The sequence below is a fragment of the Octodon degus genome, unplaced genomic scaffold, assembly GCF_000260255.1.
Source record: "Octodon degus isolate 3935 unplaced genomic scaffold, OctDeg1.0 scaffold00198, whole genome shotgun sequence".
Lineage (NCBI taxonomy): Eukaryota > Metazoa > Chordata > Mammalia > Rodentia > Octodontidae > Octodon > Octodon degus.
This window is the reverse complement of record NW_004524774.1, coordinates 2,794,564-2,810,713: the sequence shown is the minus strand read 5'-3', so window position 1 is coordinate 2,810,713 and position 16,150 is coordinate 2,794,564. Positions and strand designations below refer to the sequence as shown.

The following is a 16,150-nucleotide window of genomic DNA, read 5'->3' as shown; positions in this document are numbered from 1 at the left end:
AACAAGGTAAAATTATGAAGAAGCCAAGTTTCCATAAACTTTGATTTTCCACCAAATGTAAGCATTTGCATGCCTTGGAAAATTCAGAGTCCTAAAAGTGGTACAGTATAGTCTGTTCAAAACTGTAGCATTTATAATTTATCTTAAAGGAATTTTCATTTCCCTTCAATACTGGATAGCAGAGAAACTGACTAATCAGCAAACCTTGTCATAGACAAGGCTTGTTCCCCTGGAGAGAAAGTAATCCCCAGAGAGTCAAGAGCTCTAGGGAGAAATAACAGACCTGTCCCACAGCACTAGTGCCAAGAAAATCCCACAGCTATAATAAAATGAAAAAAAGAGTGGGGTTTTATTCTTAAAATGAGAATTTCACAGCAAGATAGACTAGTAGAAGAAACCAAGGATAGCACCCACTATTTTGCCATAAAGTACTTAAACAAGTTCTATTTGGGAGAGGGGTTATTTAAGAAGAAGCTACAAAATATTTCCACATCGGGGTTTCTAGTGTTACTCTCTCACACTGACTGGTTGAGACACAGCCATGGGAGACAGCCTTGGGGAGGGTACAGGTTAAACAGTATTCCCTGAGAAGTTTAAATTCAGGCTAGGAAGTACATGGGCTCTGCCCTTCTCAATAAGAAATCAGGCCCAAGAGTGTAGTTTCCAGAAGAACCTGGATTTGAAAGTGCTAGCATTATCTGCTTGCACCCATGTCACATTTGCTACGTCTAGTAGACAACAGGAAGGAGTTGAAGGGAGATAATATGCTTTCAGGTCATACTCACAGTGGCCCACTTTTTTCAAGCTCTAACAGCAAATCAGCTATAGCAACAAAATAATTCAGTCACCTTCCAAACATTTGAAGATTTGGGAGCCATTTTGGATAAAAGCCATAATATCAACATTTGTGAAATTCTTTCCATTCAACCCATATGTAATTCTTGTCCATTCAATAAAGCATATTAGGATTCAAAGAAGTGGAATGAGTGATATTATAGCACTATTCTTGGATCTGCTGTAACTTTTGTTTATTTTTTAAACAGATCTTTTACACTTCAGATTTTTCAAGTCCAGCATATTACTTGTAATATCTCACAACTGACTTTGGCACATATAGATGTCAAGACATAAAGGTCTGATGAGATAGCTCAGCAGACTAAGCATCTTGCTTAGGCAAGTGCAGGGACTGGGATTCTATCCCTGGTACCACATGCCATGCCAGCCCCACCCCCAGGCCCGCTGAGCCATTCACAGAGTCTGGGTGTGGTGGTGCATGCTTATAATTGCAGTGCTAGGGAGGCTGAAAACAGAAGGAACAATACCAGTCCAAACCATGCAGTGAGACCCTGAACCAAAAAATAAATAAACAAATAAAGCTGTCAAGACATTTGAATCTACTCTTCTTTTTTTTTTTTCAGTTCTGTAACTTTATTTCAGTTAGTTCTCATCCACATTCATTATCTGGAGATTTTTGAATGTGGTGACAGAGACATAGGTTACCAAGGTATACATCTCATTTGGTGAATCTTCATCCTTATTCCATTTGCTGGACAGCCGTACCCAGATATGAAATGGAACATTCCTCATTCCTTTGGCCCAGACAGCTTTGTTGAGCCAGGTGGTAATTTGCATGTCTCGAGTCTCTATCTCCTTCATGGCAAACTTCTGGTTCTCCTTAAGTGCCTGAGGGGCGCGCTTCTTGAAGCCCATTCCGTGGATGAGCTTGTGAATGTTGATTGTGTATTCTCGCATCACCACCTCGTTGACCACAGAGCAGCCCTTCTCACCACTCTTCTTTGAGGGAGCCAATCTACAGAGCCCAAGTTGGAAAGAAAGAGTGTGGTGAATTGTGGGATGGAAGGCTGTGGTTGCAAGTACACATTCCTGAATCTACTCCTCTGATCATGATCTGACACAACATGTCAGCCTACTTATCTAAGGACTAAATATTTGATAAAATTTTTAAGCACATTTTTCTTTGTCTTCAATAATAATATTGAGAACTTGAGAAGTAAAGAGTAACATTTTTTTATACATTAGTGAGCTAGATGGTTGTACTGGTCAGGGTCTTTTACTAGCTGTTAAATAGTATCAGGTAGTTAGTTTTTATTGTCCATGCATGTGTCAGTCCTTCAGACATTTCCCAATCTGGGGTTAATGGATACTAACTGGATTAATTTTCCAGCACACCTCTTCTAAGTCTAGATCCTCTTTGATCTGCAATCAAGAATGAATGTCTTATTTTTACACTGACTCCAGGCCTTAGCCGCATTTATGGAATTATAATGGACTAAAGCAGTTTACACAAAGAAACCAGTTTCTCTCTGCATGGCTACATGAGAATATGAAATCCTGAGCATTAAGGCTGTCATTGCCATGTTCTATATAATGTAAATATTAGAAGCTGCAAATACCGGACTGCAGAGAATAATGAAAAGATCTCACAACATCTAAGTTGTCGTCCCATTTTGTTCCTGAGGTTCTGTAATATTTCTGTCTTTAGGTTAACCGAGACATTCCTTTATCCTTATGATGATCCTTCCCTTTTTCTTAAGTTAAATTGAGCTAACATTTTATTATTTTAAGTAAAGAATTTCTAAGTCACATAAAACACAGTCTCTTGTTTTAAAGGTGTGCAACTTAAAAAGGGAGTGCATATTTTAGTAATACAATATTTATTTTATTACTTTTTCTCATGTTCTTTAACCAAAAGAGAGTATAAAATCTATCTTATCTATTTGTGCTGTTTTCATCTGAAAATAATCCTTCAGAGGAAAGGAGAAGTGATTTTTTTGTATCAAGACTGTAGTATGTAGAAGAACACAGCCCAATATACAGGACAGAATATAATAAAAACTTCATCTTAATACTACATTTGATCACAAAATTAAAAATCTCAATTGAGCAGGAAATTAGAGATGAACAAAATAGATAAAAGCTATGATCCAAGCAGTTGTGGCAGGTTATATTTTACAAAAGATGACAACAATGGTATTCCTTACTCCTTACATGGTCTCCACAGAGTTCCCACCCCTCCACAAAGATGTCCAATCATTTCTTCCCCCCATTAATTCTGCCTGTTCTTGTCTTGCTTACAACCATTAATGAGTTAGAAACAATGATGTGGAATAAAAGGGGCTAAGATTTAAAAGCTGATATCATTTCTGCCTTATTTTCTGGAATAAATACACTTGATCTTTCAGAAAGTGCTAAAGCTGTCATACTCTGAAGACGCCCAAAATAGCCCCAAAGAAAGCACATGGAGAAGCCCTAAAAATTCATGAAAATTGATGCCCAGTCAGCCACTTCTACTGCCACCCAGTAATGTTCAGTTCTAGCCACTCTTTTCTCATTAACAACGTATTAGTTATATAGAATACCGGGATTCATCATAACACATTTGTACAGCATATAACGTCATATACACTTGATCAGTTACCCCCTACCCATTTGTCCTCTCTCCCTCTGAAACTCTTCTTAATAGTCTCCTTTCTATTTTCATATTGTCTTTTCTCCCCTTAGACTCCTCATATGAGAGTAAACACATGATACATATCTTTCTGATATCTAGTTCATTTATTTAATGAAATAATCTCCACTTTCTCACAAAAGGCAGATTTTGTTCTTCTTTATGGAAAAAAATTACTTTTACTTTTAAAGAGAATAAAAAAATTGAAAAACCATTAGAAATAATACAGAATCTCACTAAACAAAATGTTACTAAAATGATAAAATGAAGGACCATTTTGTATCTATATAATCAAAATAGGGTAGATATACAGCTATGTTCTCTTAATTTAATGAAAAGATTTGTTCTAATAGTGTTTGTGGATGGGATGTCATGTCTGCATCTTGTACAATGAATAGACACTGAGACAACAATATGCAATGTATTTATCATTGAAAGTGTCCTCATTGCTATTTGTTTCTGAACAAAATTATTTTAAAAAGTGATAGAAATTCCACAGCAGTTGTTACATTGCACAGTGTTTTCTTCAAATTTGTTGTTCAGATTACTAGATATGAGCATGCAAAATAGGTCAAAACCTTATAAAAAGTTAAACAGGAGACAAAAAAAATTAAGCGTTAACTGCTCTTTTCAATAGACCATCAGAAATTAGTAGTATGAGGGCAGCCAGGTAGCTCAGTGGATTAAAGTGCCTACCTAGGCAGATGCAGGGGCTGAGGTTTCAATTCCCCACCTGCCATGCTGGCCCCATCCCTGGGGCATGCTGAGACTGTGATTGATACTGGACGTGGTGGTGTGCATCTGTAATCCCAGTGCTTGGGAGGCTGAAAACAGGAGGATCACTATGAGTTCACGCTGTGTAGTAAAACCCTGTAGACCCTGTGCTAAATACATTTTTGAAAAAAGAAATTAGTAGTACAATTTCTCAAGCTATCTTATGTAAATAGATACATATTCATTTTACCTTTCCTTCTTTCTTTTTTCCTTTCCCTTATCCCAGTTGTTCTTTTCCTTTGAACAGTTCCTTTCCCTTTCACAATATCTATTGTACCTTTGAGATCCTATTTACTCTTTTAGGTTCTTACAGTATAGAGACAATATGATGTTTACACAATTGGGAGTGATTTATTTCACTGAAGATTATGGTCTGTAGTTGTATCCATTTGCCTATAAAAACCTTAAGTTTATCTTTATTTATAGTGGATTATTATTATACTCCATTGTGTAAAAACAGCACATCTTTTTATCCATTCCTCAGTTAATGGGCATTTGGTTTGTTTCCAAGAAATAACTATGACAAATTGCACTGCCATAAACATGGGTACACATATATACCTGTGCTGTGATGTTGTCAGGTCTTTGGAAAAATATCAATGAGGGGGATAGCTGGGTTGAATGGAACAACCAAACCCCAACATTTTTAGGAAAACTCCGCACTGCTTTCTACAGTGGTTGTACCAGTATATACTCCTACCCACAGTAGGGAAAGGTTCTTTTTCTCCACATCCTCTCCAGTATTTGTTATTAATTGACTTCTTGATGATAGCCATTCTTTCTCCGGTGAGACACAATCTGAGTGCTGTTTTAATTTTCATTTCTCAAATGACCAATACCATTGAACTTTTTTCATATATTTATTTGCCATTTATATTTTGTTCTTATTTAAACTCCATTGTACATGAACAAACACCTAGGTTTTTCTCAGAGCTTATTATTGTTAATTGCACTAAAATAAGTAGAGGAAGGCACATAACTCTATAGTATGCTGACTTTCATTCTTTCAGGAATATTCTGAAGTATGAGATAGCTAAATCCAATGGTAGCTCTTTTGGCAGACTTTGAGGACCCAACAACATATTTGCAGAGTGCCTATACTAATTTACATTCCCACTAACAGTGTATTAGGGTCCTTTTTCCCCACATCCTCACCAGCATTTACTGTTTTCTGTTCTTGATGTAGCAATTCTGACTAGTATAAGATGGAATCTCGGTGTAGTTTTGATTTCCCTCATATGTTTGACTACCCTGTGACTGGGACTGCAAGCCAGAACCCCTACATGAACACATTATGACTTCCTAATCCACAGAAACATGAAAGTTGGGAAAATACTTATTATCATCTTTGGTCCATACATTTTGGAGTGGTTTGTTCTTTGGTAGTGACAACTAAACAAGGAAAAAGAACCCCAACATCTTCAGTAGCAAACTTTTCTTGGTACAATTCTAAAATCAATGCAAAGTACTGAAACCAGCAAACAAACAAACAAAAATACTTTAGGATAGAAATTTCAAAACAAAGAGAATGAGAAAGTGCATTAATCTCATCTGTAAAACTAAACTGTGTTATAAAAGTGTAACTTTTCTTAGATGAAGACCATTTTAATTATGTGCTTTCTTTATCCATTACTCCAAAATGTGATACATGGGTAACAACTAGCCTGATGATGGATTTGGTGGTGAAACAGTTTTGATTATTCAATGGTCATCAAGCTATAATGATGTGTAATCACAAATAATGTACTTATGGACAATTGAAGGGAAGGAAAAGGAAGAAGATAAAAATCAATTTAGCTATAATAGCTTTGCCTGCTAATTTACTGACTGACTTAATAGTTACTGTAAGTTGTGCTGATACACATGGATCCTTTACAAAATGATTGACTTAGATAGCAAGATCTGCAAGCAGTTAGTTGCCTTCTCTCTTTCTAAGATACCAATGTAATGTTCTCTGAATAACCACAGGAAGTTGAAGGCATGGAGTTATACCCACAATGGGATTTGTGATTTAAAGGTGGGTTTGATGTAAATGATGTTGTACAGTACTTAAAAGATTTTTTATGTAATCTTTCAACTTCATGAAGAAGAAAAAAAATGTTTCTTAATGATTCTTCAGAATGAAAAACAAAGCTATGAACATTTACTACAAAAAGCCAAGCCATTTCATCTGCTCATTTCCAATATAGCAAACCAGTTTTGGCTGTTGGGCTCAGCACATCTTAGTAATACATGCAAAGTTTACTCAGCATTTCAACTGATTTTCCTAACTCCGAATAAGAAGAATTTTTTTTTTAATTTAGTACCAGGTCTACAGGGTCTCACTACACAAATTGAACTCATAGCAATCCTCCTATTTTCAGCCTCTCAAGTGATGGGATTACAGGCACGTGCAATCACACCCAGTCTCAGCGCGCCCTGGGGGTGGGCCCAGCACAGCAGATCAGAGATCGAACCCTGGTCCCTGTATCTCCCTAAGCAGGCACTTTAATCTGCTGAGCTATCTGGTCAGCCCTTTATAAGAATTCTGACAGCTAGAGAACCAATAATAGTTCCCTATTGGGTCCCAGAAAATGAAAGCTAGTTTAGCAAATGGCACCCTCATAGGTTGTACCCTGACATATCTTCCCTAACTTTCAAGCTTTCTGCCTAGTAGGAGTTGAAGACCTTGGAAGTTTGAGCTCTCTATCAATGAAAGATGTGCGTAATTCATTTAAAGACTTGGAACAGAAGTAAAGTTCGCCTATTTTGAAAGCTATTGGGATTTTGTCAGTTTGGTGATCCTTTTTTAACAGCTCTCTGATAGATTATTGAATCTGGGAAGAAACCATTTTATGAATGAAAGTATGTGTGGCAAATATTAATAGATACTAAGTTACTCTTTTACTGTATCAAAAATTGAAGTGCAGTGATTCTACTTAAAAATTGATTTGTTCCAGAAAATAAGAATTGGCTACTTCCCAAACAGTACCTAATGGATAACATGATTTTATTTAATATCTATATATTTAAATGTTATACTCTTCCATGAAGCCTGATTCTGGCTAACATTTCATTACAGTTGTTGTTTTACTTACATAGCATGGTTTTTACAACAATCTGGCTAGAAAACACATCTCAGTTCAGATAATGTACAGCTACCATGTTCTTATGCAAACGTTGTTTTTTTTCAGGTTCAGCTTCATTGTTTTCTTTGAAGTAGCTTACTCCTGAGTACCAGAAATAAAGGAACACATTGTGTGTGCCCTACTCATTAGTCTCTCACCTTCCAAAATGCTGAGAATAATTGTATTTATTTTTTTCCTTGTCCCTTCTTTCCTTTCCCATTCGCCTCTCTCTTGTTTCCATTTTCATCTGAACATTTTCTCCCCATTTCACAACCTCCAGTACACATTTTGGTCCTTTTTTATACTTTTGGTTTCTTACACCAGGTAAACAATGTGGATTTTAAGCATATGTGTTCAATTTATTCCACTTAAGGGTATGATGTCAAGGTGAATCCATTTAGCTAGAAATGTCTCAGATGTATTCTTTTTCACAGGAGAGTAGTGCTCCATTTTTTAAAATAATACCTACATCTTCATTACCCACTCATTGACTGATAAGAATTTGAGTTGTTTTTCAGATTTAGCTATTACAAACTATGTTGCCATAAACATGGGTATGCATATATCACAACAGTGTTATTTATTGAAGTTAAATTCACATAACATAAAATTGACCATTTCAAAGTGTAAAATAAAGTTGTAATGGCATAACTTCTTGCTAGTTTAAAATACTTTCATCAGCCACACAAGAAATCCCCATGACCATTAAACAATCATTTCTCATTTTCTCCTTTGGATTCATAGCAATTTGGGTAATTTGCTTCTTGTCTCTATAAATTTACCTATTTGGGGTATTTCAAATGAATGGAGTCATTCATGTGCACTTCTGTTTCTGCCACCTTTCACTGAGCATAATGTTTTGTGTTTGGCTTACTTCATTTATCAGTGGTCATCCACTTGTAGTAATTCATTCCTCATTAGGGTCAAGTTATATTACATTGTATGCATACAATACTACTTTTCTCACTATTAATTAATGGGAATTTGAGTGTCTTCAACACTTTGGCTACTGAGGAATATATTGCTTTAATAATTTGTATATAAGTATTTAAACACTTATTTTCCATTTTTTATCTATATCTAGGAATAGAATTTCTGGGTCATATATTAGTTATATGTTTAACTTTTAGAATAGCAGCCAAACTGTTTTTTTTTTTTTTGCATTTTCACTTTTAGATTCATCCTTTTTTAATAAAACTTTTATGCTTTATTAAGATTTACATGTATTTACCATACATACCTATATATGTATACCTATATACACTTACATTAATACATGTAGACATGAACGCACACATACAAACGTAGCTGTATATATAGTTACTACTTGGTTTATATACAACTTTTATTTTACTTTTAACTCTATTTTCCTCTTTAATAGTCATATTTTATTTAGCCAAACTGTTTTTACACAGTAGCCATACCATTTTACATTCTGTCCAGCAATAGATGACACATTTTCTCCACTCACAAAAATGCTTTTCTTTTTATATATTAAAAAAAGTCTTAGCCATTCTACTATGATTTTGACTTAAGAAATCATTATGATTAATGATTTTAGACATCATTTCATATACTTGTTTGTGCTTTGTATATCTGTTTTGGAAATGTCTATTCATAGCCTTTCTCCATTTTTGAATGAGTTTTCTTTTTGCACTCAAATTATAAGAGTTGCTTATATAGTATGGATACTAGACACATATTAAATATATAAGCTTCAGATAATTTTGAAATGTATTGAAATAGTTATACTATTATACATTCCTAGTAACAGAGCAATAGTACTATTTTCTGGAGACTCCTATATATAGTTCAGGCAGGCACTTAAACTGCATAACATAAAGGTGAGTAAAATCAATAATGCTTTTTTGGTAGTAATTTCTCTCTTAGTGTTGTTACTATCCTTTTTATTCCTCTTTCTTCTCCTCCCATCTTCATCTTTATTCCTTATTCTATCATTCTTCTCTCCCTCTTCATCTTATTCTTTCCTTCCCTTTTTGTCCATGTTAAAAATTCACATGATCTTGCTCCTTATTAGCCTAGAGAATACCTGATTTGGAACATATTAAGGAAGGCATCTGTACATATGGGTGGCCCAGTAAGGGGTACCAGAGCAAATATGGAGAAAGGATGGTGAGCTTTGGAAACTCAAAGTAAATATCTAATGCTACAGAAAGTTAAAGAGTTGTGACAACAGTGTGTACCAGATTCTTTCTGAAATGGATTATTTTCCATATTTGTTTGGATATACATCATAGTGGTCATCCTGACTCATTTCTTATTATGTAGGAGAAGCTCCTTGTTAATAAGAAATATTCACTAAACTAGTATTATGGAATGATGAGAAATCAACTTACTCTTAAAAGATTTAGAAGAAAAATGCTATTTTTACTGCACTTGTTATTTTTCTATCAGATGTAGATTATTCAAAAGAAAGAAGTGACAAATATTATGAAAATTTATGAATGTGTCATTTTTCAAGTGTATGAAATGCCATTCTGGAATATCTGACTTTTGTGAACCAGATTTCAGTGACTATTTTGGCTATGAATTTAGAAGAACAGTTCCATCACTTATTCTACAGATCTTTCTTTTTCTGAGAGGTTACTGATGACATAGCTCATTAGCAATGAGTTGGAGGTGAAAGGAGAAGTCATGGGAGGATACTATTACCTAGGAAGAAGCTATGTGAAAAGGGGCAGTGCAACACTTTAACCTTGGCCTTGAAGAGGAATTTGATTAGAAACTAGTAGCTACCACCTTTACTTTAATTGCCCTTTTCTCCCAGTGGCTGCGCAACTGCTTCACATTTCTGAGGAGAGCTTCGTATAATACCTTTTAATTAATCTGGTGACTTAACTGATACCTTGCCCTTTGTCCGGCAATTCTATCCATTTTAGGGTCCTCAACTTGTTCAAAGTAGACTCAGTCCCTTTTTAATTGAGAAAATGAAAGCTTAAAATATTTTGTGAGTACAGGCGACTTTAAATTTAAAAGGCAAAAGAACCACATTTCTTAGCATAATGACCACAAAGCATAAAAGGAGTCCAGGAGCCACAACATAAAAGTAATGTCTATCAAGTGTGCAGTTAAGCATTACCTAAATATAATAAAGTGCAGGCAACAACATCCACCTACCAACACATGGTAAGATTATTCCCTTATCCTTTTATATTACACCATGACAAAACCACTTTCAGAGAGAAATTGGGGCTTCTTCACAGCACTTGCAAAGTTATTACAAGCTTAGCTCCAGCAACATGGGCTGCATCTACAAACACCAATTCTTTAAAATAAAAATGTATCTAAAACTCTCTGCCTTTCTACCTGAAAAACAGTCCAGGCTATCAGTGGTACCATATATAATGTCTAGTTCTCATCCTTATGAATACGTTTATTGTTTTCTTCCTGAATTAAGAATTTTGAGAGAGGTACCCTGTAGAAGTATGAGGGAAAATAGCCCCCACTAAAACGCTCACCAGTTTGTTTATTTATTTATTTATTTATTTATTTATTTATATTGTTCAGGGTATTTCTATGCAGCTCAGACTCATAGTGATTGTCCTAACTCAGCCTCCCCAGGGCTGGGATTACAGTCATGTGCCTCTGTGCCATTTCAGGGCTGGCGCAGCCTGCCCAGGATTCCAGGGTCAGCATGACATGTAGTAGTGGGGATCGAACCTGGATCCTTGCGCTTGTCAGGCAGGCACCTTAGACTGCTGAACTATCTCCCCAGCCCCTCTGTACCAGTTATAATATTAGTGGATGGTTGCTTGCATAAGGTTGGAGAAGGTGTGCACATAAGTCATTTCTATGAAAGTAACCCTTTAAACTTTGATAATTATATCAGCTGAGCAATATGGAGTATAAATCGCTAACACTGAATCAGCTCATCAAATAAATATAGCCTGGTGTTTGAGACATGCTTTTCACAATATAGTAAAGTAGTTGCACTCCCCAGTATACTTGTACTCCCATGTTCTGTACCATGTCAACTAGGGTTTGATGATTTTAAAAATAGAAGAAATCAGTAAAAACAAGACAGCATCATTAATTCAGAGAACCAGAAACCAGGTTGATGAGAATATAAGGAAGGGTCCCGTGACTTGATAAGGCTTTGTCCTAGAAAAGGGATCTGAAAACTGAAGCCTTCAGACTGAATCCAGCCTTCTGCCTGTATTTATATTTCCATATGAGTCTCATAATTTTATGTTGTTTTGAAAAACCATCACACCTATTCTCATGATTGTCTGTGGCTGATTTTGTAACATAGAGATAAGTAGTTTCCAGCACAGACTATCTGGCTCACTAAATATAAAATATTTACCATCTGTCACTTTACGAAAAAAAGTGTGCCAATGTTTAAAAAAGAGGTGAAATAGTACCCATGTCAATTGTGTTCATATAGTAATTAAGATACATACAGGTATATCTAAGGCACATAAGAGGTCTTGGCACAAATATACGTGTTGTAAATAATGGTGTGTTTTGTTGAAAAGAGAAGCTGAAATACAAATAGTTATAGCTAGAAAGAATCTTGCTGAAGAGAGCAGATACTGAGGTGTTATTGGTGGAAGGACTACAAAAGTAAGGAAACATTTATAACTTTACTTTTTGCAGTCCAGAGAGTTATTTCATTCATTAGCATCAGTCTCCCCCAAAACAACCTACCTTCCCACTGTTGTGACTCAATAAATTTTAACTACTTCTCATCTCCTTTCTCCCTATAAGCAGAAAGAGACCAGGAGATGTAGAAGGATCCGGGCTTAGTAATCTCACTCGTTACTTTGGGAGTCTGACTGTGGATAGTCATCATGTTACCTGGACTCCAAATATTCCTATGATGACTTCTCACTATACATTAGTCAATTTTCCATTACTGTAGTGGAGCCCAAGAAAATCATTTGAAAGGAGGGAAGATTTAGCTTGGCTCACTGTTTCAGAGGTTTCAGCCCATAACCAATTAGCTCTGTTGCTTTCAGCCTGTGGTATGGCAGCATGTCATGGTATGGAATGTATGCTAGAGTGACCTGCTCCCTGCCAGGCAGCCAGGAAGCAAAGAGAAAAAGGAAGGGGTTGGAGCTCTTATTATCTCCTTCAAAGTCACACCCTTAGTGACCTAACTTCCTTGCATCATATCTCACTTTATGAAGATTTGAGTACCTTCCAAGTGTGTCACAGGCTGGTGATCGAGCCTTTAACACATGGGAAGATAATTACCTCAAAGGGAAAGAGCACTAGTTTTTAACTTTCCCACAATCTTTCTCCTTCTAAGTAGTAGATAACTTCATAATGAAGGTCTTGGGTATGTGCTATCATTTCTTCAGAAGCTGAACTTGAGCTTGATTCATGCCTGACAGGCTTGTACTCTACTGAGAATGACTGTGATCTTTTCTGTGTGTATAGAAGGGCTCTTTGTAGATACAGCTTTTCTAGCTGGCCCTTGGTAACAATGTAGTCTCTCTGTAACAGGAATAGAAAACCTGTACAGCCGCCTTTTCAGGAATGTGGCAGGGAGCAGGTGCAGAGATCCAACATACACTGCTCAATTCTGTTCTTTTCCGGGACAGAATAATGACCATTACTGGAAAAATTCCCAGCCTTATTATTGCTCTTGTCTTTCCCACTGTTGAGTTAAACAAAAATCGTTAGGTTTGTGGGGAGCAAGCTTCCTTTCTTGTTAAACACTATAAAGCCAAGCTTTGTGGGCAGCTCTAGCTGATTATCAGGATTTTCAAATTGACTATTCCACTGTGTAGAGGAAGTTAATTCTGTATCTAATTTTAATCTGCATCCCATGGTCAGATGTGTTGTGTTAAAGAATTTGTTAACATTTAAAGAGGAGTGGCTGGTTGTATTGATCTTTCTTGTGTAAACTGGCCAAGGTGATCAATTTGGCTGCAAACTTTTGATGTTTAAATGCATTACCTTAATACTATTTAAGCACAGTCAATTGTCAACCCTATTACCCACAGTGTACCATCTAAATTTGGATGTAATTCAACATTTCCAGAAAGGTGATATGAGGAACAAAGTATAGGAATTTGCAAACAAAGCAGGTATGCCTTTCCTTTACATGCCATTAACAGTGTGTGCTACTGAAACAGTCAAGCATGGGGTGTTTATAGTTTGAGTTGCCAAGAGTTTGCTCTTCCTTCCCCATTCCATTTTGACTGCAATCATTAGGGAATAACCAGATTTCTATTAAGTTCACATTTAGGCAGTTAGTATATAGGAAGAGAAGGATTAATGGTGGTGTCTGTTGTTGCAAACCAGAAACAGGTACACACAAAGGCAAAACATTATTAGTGCGAACCTACTGACACAAAGAAACAAAGTGCTATGATTATTTACATTACCTGGGAGATGTTTCATGGACACAAGGCTACTCTGATCTGGTGGTAACAAAATAGCCAATAAGTAATTCTCTTTATCTGGGAGTGAAACACTTCTAATGAAATTTTTGTTGCATGCAACAGATTCCATCTTTAATAAAAAAAAAAACTTGATTAAATGGTGCATATTAGTTAGGATTATGTACAACTGTGAGCGACAGAAAAATCTAAATTAACAGTGGCTTAAACACATAAACTGTAATCCTGTAACAAGTGAATTTTAGAGATTGACAACCTAGGGATGGTTTGCAAGTCCTGTGTAGTTAAGAGGGACATTGGGTCCATCATCTCCAGGGTGTATCTCATGCTAAGATCCAACTCTGGAATTGTTCACTTTTATGGACACTGCAGAAGTAACTTATAGGGCTGGGGAGATAGCTCACTTAGGATAAGCACTTGCCTGGCAAATGCAAGGTCTTGCATTCAATCCCTGGTACCACAAAAAAAAACAAAACAAACAAAAAACCCCTAACTTTTATAGCAGTTGAAGAACTTTACCATATTAAATTATTGAGGCACAAAGGAGGCTAGGAAAAGCAGTAATAAGCATATTTTTGATAAGATTCAAGATTCTATCATTAATAAAGGAGGTATTGAGGGTCAACTGGCAGAATCTGTCCCAAATGTTGTGTTGGAGGTGAGGATAAAATAAGTGAGCCAAGTTTTTTATTTAACCTCCACTATCACATATCAACAATTTTCCTTCCCATGTTTCAACCCATTTAAATGTTTCTGACACTCTAAACAAAATGCAGCAGTACTCAGAAGAATCCAAGGGAAAGAAAAGGAACACACATACCATAATTGTTTCTTTTTTGAAATCTCTTATTTATTTATTTGGTACAGGGTCTCACTACACAGCTGACACAGCATGTGGTACCAGGGATTAAACCCAGGTCCTTGTGCTTGCCAGGCAGACACTTAGACTGCTGAGCTATCTCTCCAGCCCCCCATCATTGTTTCATTTCCAAATGATTTCAAAGCATTCCTTTCCTTTTCTAATTTGTTTTGTATAGTATGGACATCAGGGGTGTTTTGTATTTAGTCTCTAAGCTAAAAAATATGAGTTTTCAAAGTATTGACTACTTTCATTAAAGCATGCTAATTGAGATATTAAAGTTTTTCAATAAAGATAATTTTTCTGTAATTTTGGTAAATTATTCTGTTTGTCATTCCAGATGCCCCTGCTTGTCTATCAGGTGTCTCATGGGAATTTGAAGCCTCAAGATTTCCCTAAACCTATATCTTGTAATCTGAACAACAAATTTGTTGACAATACATAATGTAACAACCACTGTTAGTTTTCTACTCTTGATTTGAAATTATGTACCATTTTTATTGTTTTATATTGCTTTGTTTTGTATTTGTTCTTACTATTTGTTGTTTTTCCTTTCCTCTTTAAAATAAAGACTTCCCTAAACATCAACATATCTTCCTGAATAGTTTCATAGCATTTCTCTTTATCTGTTCCTTTTATATGGTACAGTGTGGGAGTAGAGGGTCCAATATCCATTCCAGAGTCCAACACTGTGTTCTGGTTTCACTGGATTATCCTGGAATGATAAACAGAATTTTCCTTAGGAATCTTTTAAAAAGACATGAAATTCCTATTGGTTTGGGAAGGTTTGTTGAACACATCTTCAGAAATAAATCTCTAAGAAGGATGATTTTCACACTGTGACTTAACTAAGTTTAATGATTCATCCCACTGAAGCTTTGCACAATTCTATTTTATGCTTGTTGGTTATCTCTTTGCCCATCTATGTGTGTTAAGTGAATGCAAATATAAACTTAACAGAAACCCAAGAAAATCATAACCAAGAGGTTATCTTTCCTCCAAATAATATACAAACTAAAAAAGAAATGATTTTAAAATTATCATTGTGTCAAATTCATTGATGTGGATAATAAAAAAATGACGATATACTAAAACCTCACTATTTGAGCCCCAGTAATTCACAATTTTTGATTAAATTTCTGTCCAGTTCCTGATCAAATTACCATTGCACTGAATGAATGTTTAGCTAAGAAAAGTAACAGTGTAAACAAGATTTCAAAGGGGCATGTTTAACCAAGGTAAAATCGATTACTTTTTAAAGACTTTGGTACTTAATTATTTTCATACAAATGAGTATTGCTCATTACAAAAAAGTCTTTTTTTTGTTTTTTGTGTGTTTTTTTTGTTTTTTCAAAGTTTTATTGATAAACAGATAGCAATGAGACAGTTTCAAAACCAATCGGAAGTACAGTTTCAACAAATAATACACTGCATATATTCTTCTTAGTGGTTAATTGCTGTACACGAAGTGGACTTCTGAAGCCATTTACAAACACCATTAGAACAAATCATTCTATTCATTAAGAGAATGCAACTATACATCTATCCTAACCACTTGGAATACACA

General features: G+C 35.6%; 1 pseudogene; it reads right to left on the bottom strand.

The window, feature by feature from the left end:
• Positions 1-1,437: 1,437 nt before the first annotated feature.
• The window catches only part of LOC101583475, a 62,308-nt pseudogene continuing 47,595 nt past the window's right edge, over positions 1,438-16,150 (bottom strand).